This window comes from Bos taurus, chromosome 15 (genome assembly GCF_002263795.3).
Source record: "Bos taurus isolate L1 Dominette 01449 registration number 42190680 breed Hereford chromosome 15, ARS-UCD2.0, whole genome shotgun sequence".
In the NCBI taxonomy this organism is placed as follows: Eukaryota; Metazoa; Chordata; class Mammalia; order Artiodactyla; family Bovidae; genus Bos; species Bos taurus.
In genome coordinates this window covers 913,008-920,597 of record NC_037342.1, presented here as the reverse complement: position 1 = coordinate 920,597, position 7,590 = coordinate 913,008, and positions in this window count along the sequence as shown.

Here is a 7,590-nt window from a genome sequence, read left to right as displayed (position 1 = left end):
AAAGAGGGCAGAATAAACGGGTGTAGAAATGGGACAAAAAAACAGGCTTTTGCAAATTTGGAAAACTACCAATTTTTTACCTATTTATCTATCTTCATTACTGTTTATGGATTCAAAACTATTTTTCTAATAAAACAAAGTGACAAAATATGCTGATATTTATTAATAATCTCAATTACAATCGAAAGTGTAGACATAGCTATTATCGCCATATTACAAGTGAGCGAACAAACAGCAAGGAATATGTTTCAAAGCAAAAATACTGAGGAACCAGTGACCAGAACCTACCTGTACTATCAGACCATGTTCTTAAATGTTGTGATGTATGACCAGGCCATAATAATCAACAAGCAACATAGTTACATTTGTTAGCATTTATAGAAACAGTTCTGCTGAAATATATATTTATATAGATATGTATCATACATTAGTATATACACTATCATAATGTATATATATATATTTAGTTGTCATTATATATGAATAAATGCTAATGATTTTAATAATACTGACCACTTTTAATGTGTCATAGTTGATGGTTTTATGGCAAGTAGTGTGTTACTGTGGTGTTTAACTATTCTAGGAATATAAAAGCAATGGACCATTTAATATCTAAGTAGTAAATGATATACTATATTTCAAAATTTCCTATTGCATTCAGTATCACTTTGAATCACTCATGTAGCCATCTTATCCTGATAAGGAATCAGAAGGAGGGATGATGTAAATAAAATAATGTTTAATGTCAGATGGGAGTTTCAATGTATTAAGTATATAAATAGTCATACTGCATAAAGTATTTGCCTACTTGCTAACATTTTTTTTTACAATTAGCCCAATGTCTGGTTCATAATAAATGCTGAATAAATAATATAAGTGTAAACAAAGATGAATAACATTAATAAAATGAAGGTAAATAAGATAGTGATAGAGATTAGAAAACTTTTTCTACTTTTATGTGTTTCAGAGTCTGGGATGAATTCTAGTTTTGTCTCCTTGGAAACCACTATTTTTATTTATTCCCACTTAAACTATGAAAAAGAAAGAAACTAAAGCTGTTTTTATAATCAAATGAGCAAATTATTTATCTTTTATTCTTTGTGCTATTACCAAGGTTTCATTATAGAGTTACTGTGGGCTTTTTCTGTTATTTGTTAATCAGTTTGCTTTTGGGTAACACTATATTATGAAAAGTTTTTTTTTTTTTTTTTTAATAAGTAGCTTCAGTTTTATACAAAGTAATTTCAGTATAAATGTATTCCATTTATCACTTTCATTCTTCATTCATTAAACAAAAAATAGTTTGGGGTCCAAGGAATGAATAAAGCACATTAATATTTGCTTGGGTTTCAGTGATAAAGTGGAGGAGGAACTGGCACCCCACTCCAGTACTCTTGCCTGGAAAATCCCATAGATGGAGGAGACTGGTTGGCTACAGCCCAATTAGGGTTTATGAAGAGTCGGGTTACTAAGAGTGGGGTTATGAAGAATCGGACACAACTGAATGACTTCACTTTCACTTTTCACTGTCATGCATTGGAGAAGGAAATGGCAACCCACTCCAGGATTCTTGCCTGGAGAATCCCAGGGATGCGGGAACCTGGTGGGCTGCCATTTATGGGGTCACACAGGGTCGGACATGACTGAAGCGACTTAGCAGCAGCAGCAGCAGAGAAATTCAAGAGATGCCTTCACAAAGTTTAGGACTACTGCTGCTGCTGCTGCTGCTGCTACTGTTAAGTCACTTCAGTCGTGTCCGACTCTGTGTGACCCCATAGATGGCAGTCCACCAGGCTCCCCCTTCCCTGGGATTCTCCAGGCAAGAATACTGGAGTGGGTTGCCAGTTCCTTCTCCAATGCATGAAAGTGAAAGGTGAAAGTGAAGTTGCTCAGTCATGTCCAACTCTTAGTGACCTCATGAACTGCAGCCTACCAGCCTCCTCTGTCCATAGGTTTTGCCAGGCAAGAGTACTGGAGTGGGTTGCCATTACCTTCTCCTTAGGACCACTGAGAGACCCTCAAAAGTACAGGTGATTACAATGCAGTTTTACAAAAAATAAGACAATGGAAGTGCAGGATGCTATAAGGGCATGCTTGATGGATATACAACAAAGACTTTGGAATTAGAAAGTTTACAGAGTGAAAAAAATCTCCAAACTGAAACTAAAAGTATGAGAAAATGTTACCAGAATAAATAGGCACCAATTGAAGTAAGAGTGTTCTTGGAGATGGAATATATAACAAAGGCTAGAAGGTGAATATAAGAATGCAGAAATCCTAATAATTTTGAAAGAGTTGTGGTTGTGAAATCAACTATTCATTTAAAATTGTTTATTGTATTCCCACTATATGCCAGGAAACACACTGGGCATTTAGCTTATAAAGGGAAAATAGCAAGAGACAGAAATAGGGAAGTTAAAGAAGGGTCTCGTAATTGTGTCGAGGCTTGATGCTATGTATTATATGGAAAATACTGGATGGTCTTTTAAGCTAGCTAATGATGCAGTTAGAGTTGAGATTTAGGTGATGACTCCAGATACAGTACAGAAAATAAATTGAAGGGAGCAAGACAGGCATCAGAAGGGCAGTTAGAAGGTAACTTTAATTATTTAGGTATGAAATGATAGAGGGTTGAGCTGCAGTGGTACCAATGATGACACAGAATGTGGAGGACATATTGCACCTGGTCATATCTCTCTCACTGGGCCAGTGTACCCAGGAATAGCTGCTGTATGGCTGAGCAGCTAAGAACACCCAACCCCATTGTTTCTGTACATTTGCACCAGAGAAAATTGGAACTGCTTCACTGGGGATTATTCTCACCATCCCAGGGTCCACCACCGGCCAATAAATGATTGGATTAGGGGTGAAAGACCGGTCCTCTTGCATTAAGGTGGAACGAGTATCATAGTACAATAAATACTGCAGAACTCTCAGGCCTCCTGGGTAAATCCAGACACTAATTGAGACTCTATTCTTTTCCCTTGTACTACAGCTTCCCTCAACATTTCTCCTTAGAAATTACTTTTATAAATTTCCCTCTCTGTATTTGCACCTAAGAAGACCAAAGTAAAATGAAGAAATAGAGAAGGGTTCAAGAAATATTCCAGATTTATAGGCAAAATAATTTCATGTATAAAATGAAGATTTGAGAAAGAAGAGTCATGATGAAATCCAGATCCTATCATAGATCACTGGAGGTTTGAGTAACCCAGGAAGAAAAAACAAAAGAAAACCAAGTCTTTGCCAATAGAAGAGGTCTCCCCACATCCAGAGGACATGACCTCTCATCTGCTATCTGAAGGATTAACCCTGTATTGGTTGAGGAAACTGCAGCCATTGTGAAAGACAGTATTACGTTTCTGAATAAGTGAAAAATAATATTACCCAATGATCCAGTTTTTCCAGTTCTGGGCATATTCCCAAAAGAATTGAAATCAGGAATTCAGATATTTGTAGGGTAGTTGCACTACTCAGAGCAGCCAAAATGGTTAAGGAACCTAAGTACCCATCAACACATGAACAGATAAACAAAATGTGGTATACAGTTAAAACAATATAATTCAACACTTAAAAATAATGAGTCTCTGACACATGCTACAACAGAAAAAATGAAGATGAGTTAAAATATGCCATTCAATTTTCATAAACTTTGTATTTTATAAATGGTTTATATTTATAGCAGGTTGTAAAAAAAAAAAAACCACAGTTTTCATGTACCCTATATTCAGTTTCACCTGTATTCATCTCATGTTAGTGAGAGGGTAACAGACAGGAAGGCCAGGGGTCTCCAAATGGAGAAAATAGGCTGCAAGTGTCAGACATTTTTCTCTCTCTTAAGTGGCAGGAGGAAACAAACTAGCAATATTTTTTTCCTTCCCTATACAAATTTAAAAGGAGGTTTCTCTTAAAATACTGTGTTGCCATAATGACACCTGGTTTCACCTGAAATTAACTATTCTCAAACCTTGAGTTAACCAATGCATTTTTCTTATGGAAATGTTTGTCTTAAGCTATGTTAATGGACTATGCATTTACCCCAGACCTCTGTCTTCAAGTCGGTTCCAACTAATGGCTCAGAACCTGCTTGACAAATCAGTATGTTATACTCAGATATTATTCCCCTAATCTATGTAAACAAAACGATTTGTATGGTAATCTGCCCTTCTACAAGATTCAAGTCAATCATTTTATGGCCCGGGATGAATCATCTGGTGCCAAGATTATCCCAAAATGCATTTTATGGATGAGGGGCCTGGTGCCATTCTGAGTTTTAAAACATTCTTTTCTTTCATTAACAGACTGCTAGTGACTTCAAGTGGGCCTTAGAAAGCATCACTACAAACAAAGCTAGTGGAGGTGATGGAATTCCAGTTGAGCTATTCCAAATCCTGAAAGATGATGCTGTGAAAGTGCTGCACTCAATATGCCAGCAAATTTGGAAAACTCAGCAGTGGCCACAGGACTGGAAAAGGTCAGTTTTCATTCCAATCCCAAAGAAAGACAATGCCAAAGAATGCTCAAACTACCACACAATTGCACTCATCTCACACGCTAGTAAAGTGATGCTCAAAATTCTCCAAGCCAGGCTTCAGCAATATCTGAACCGTGAACTTCCTGATGTTCAAGCTGGTTTTAGAAAAGGCAGAGGAACCAGAGATCAAATTGCCAACATCTGCTGGATCATAGAAAAAGCAAGAGAGTTCCAGAAAAACATCTATTTCTGCTTTATTGACTATGCCAAAGCCTTTGACTGTGTGGATCACAATAAACTGTGGAAAATTCTGAAAGAGATGGGAATACCAGACCACCTGACTTGCCTCTTGAGAAATCTGTATGCAGGTAAGGAAGCAACAGAACTTGACATGGAACAACAGACTGGTTCCAAATAGGAAAAGGAGTTCGTCAAGGCTGTCTATTGTCACCCTGTTTATTTAACTTCTATGCAGAGTACATCATGAGAAATGCTGGACTGGAAGAAACACAAGCTGGAATCAAGATTGCCGGGAGAAATATCAATAACCTCAGATATGCAGATGACACCACCCTTATGGCAGAAAGTGAAGTGGAACTCAAAAGCCTCTTGATGAAAGTGAAAGTGGAGAGTGAAAAAGTTGGCTTAAAGCTCAACATTCAGAAAACGAAGATGATGGCATCCGGTCCCACCACTTCATGGGAAATAGATGGGGAAACAGTGGAAACAGTGTCAGACTTTATTTTTGGGGGGCTCCAAAATTACTGCAGATGGTGATTGCAGCCATGAAATTAAAAGATGCTTACTCCTTGGAAGGAAAGTTATAACCAACCTAGATAGCATGTTCAAAAGCAGAGACATTACTTTGCCAACAAAGGTTCTTCTAGTCAAGGCTATGGTTTTTCCTGTGGTCATGTATGGATGTGAGAGTTGGACTGTGAAGAAGGCTGAGCACCGAAGAATTGATGCTTTTGAACTGTGGTGTTGGAGAAGACTGTTGAGAGTCCCTTGGACTGCAAGGAGATCCAACCAGTCCATTCTGAAGGAGATCAGCCCTGGGATTTCTTTGGAAGGAATGATGCTAAAGCTGAAACTCCAGTACTTTGGCCACCTCATGCGAAGAGTTGACTCATTGGCAAAGACTCTGATGCTGGGAGGGATTGGGGGCAGGAGGAGAAGGGGACGACAGAGGATGAGATGGCTAGATGGCATCGCTGACTCGATGGACATGAGTCTGGGTGAACTCCGGGATTTGGTGATGGACAGGGAGGCCTGGCGTGCTGCGATTCATGGGGTCGCAAAGAGTTGGACACGACTGAGAGACTGATCTGATCTGATCTGAGTGACTACATAACTTCCAGCTGAAGACTAGCAGGGGGGTACTCTTTCTGTCCCCTTCTGATGCCTATGTCAGAAGCTTTCTCTATCTATTTATACTTTAATAAGACTTTATTACACAAAAGCTCTGTGCAATCAAGCCTCGTCTCTGGCCCCAGATTGAATTCTTCTCCTCCAGAGGCCAAGAATTCTGGCGTCTTTTCGTTTAGTAACAACCTTTCATTAGTATGGTGCATTCGTCACCACTATCTAACCACTGATATTACATTATCTTTAATTAAAATCTGTAAATTAATTAGATTTATTAGTTTTTATTGATGCTGTATTTCTCCTCCAGAATCTGATTCAGGAAACCATCTTACATTCAGTTGTTAAGTTTTCTCCAGCTCCTCCAAACAATGAAAGTTTCTCTGGCTTGTCTTGTCCTTGATAGTTTTAAGGGCTAGGCAGATATTTTGTATAAAATTTTGCATTGGGGTTTTCTGATATTTAATTTGCCATTAGAGCAGATTTATGGTTATTGGGAGAAAGACCAGAGACATAAAGTTCCACTTTCATCATATCATATCAGTGGGTACATACTCTCAATGTGACTTACCACTGTTGGTGTTAAATTTGATCATCTGACTCAGGTAGTATTTGTCATATTTATTCATTATAAATTTACTCCTTTCCCTAATTCCATAGTGTTGTCTTCAGAATGAAGTAACTTAAATGTGTGCTCAGCTGACACTGAAAAATTGGAGCAACTGAGGACAAAGTATCTGCATAAATTATTTGGAATTTTGTGTATTTTCCTCTATCTAGTAATTGGTCCAGTTATTTATATCATTATAACTCATGGGTATTTATTTTATACTTTGGATTACATTTCAGTTGTCTGTTATTTGCTTTGTTGCTGAACTGTTTTTCCAGTTTGGGCACTGGGGGGCATCTTTTCTTTGACTTCTGTGTTCCTTTGGCTTATTCTCATCACTGTGCAGATGTGTGTGTTTTAGCATTTCCTTACTTTCTGTTGCTGCAAGATGCTCTGGTTCATGTTTACATTCCTTACTGCAGACCTAGAATCTGCCAGTTTTTTTTTCAGAAGTCTTGATTCATTACTTGAAGAATGATATCAGTAAACAAGACGTGTGTTTTGGAAGACCATCTTTGTTTTTATTCTAGTCCAAATATGTCATTTAGGGCCCATGTAAACATCTTCAATTGAAGGTATAAACCACATTTTTTTCCATAAGTAATAAGAAAAATTGAAAATTAAGTTGTTTATCACATGTGGTTCATTTCTCTTAATTGGAAGGGAAGGGATACTTTAGGGAATCACCTTCTGCAGAATTCTATATTTTGCATCATTCATGTTTATGTACTCCTCCAGGGAGGCAAAAGAGAAGTACTTTCCTGGTCAAAGTCTTGTGTGAGGGTGGCTTTCAGAAAGTGTGGGTGAATCTGGAATCCACTTAGTCTGTCTTTTGGCATGCTGGTGAGGACCTAAGTCTCCTTGTGAGATCAAGGAGTTCCTGTTCCAGATGAAAAGTTTTTTAAGATCATTTAAAATGATTTTTCTTTTGAGTCAAGGGTATCCAAATTGCCTTGGGATGAAAAAAGAGCAAGTGAACATCCTAACTTCTGCATGAATTCCTACAAACCTGGTAAGATCTTAAAAACCTCAATAGCATCTGAATATAGTATAGTGTGAAACAGTACTAGACTATGTATAGGTTATTTTCTTAAAGCTTCCATTCACTCAACAGATACTGGTTAAGACACTACTCTTTTTT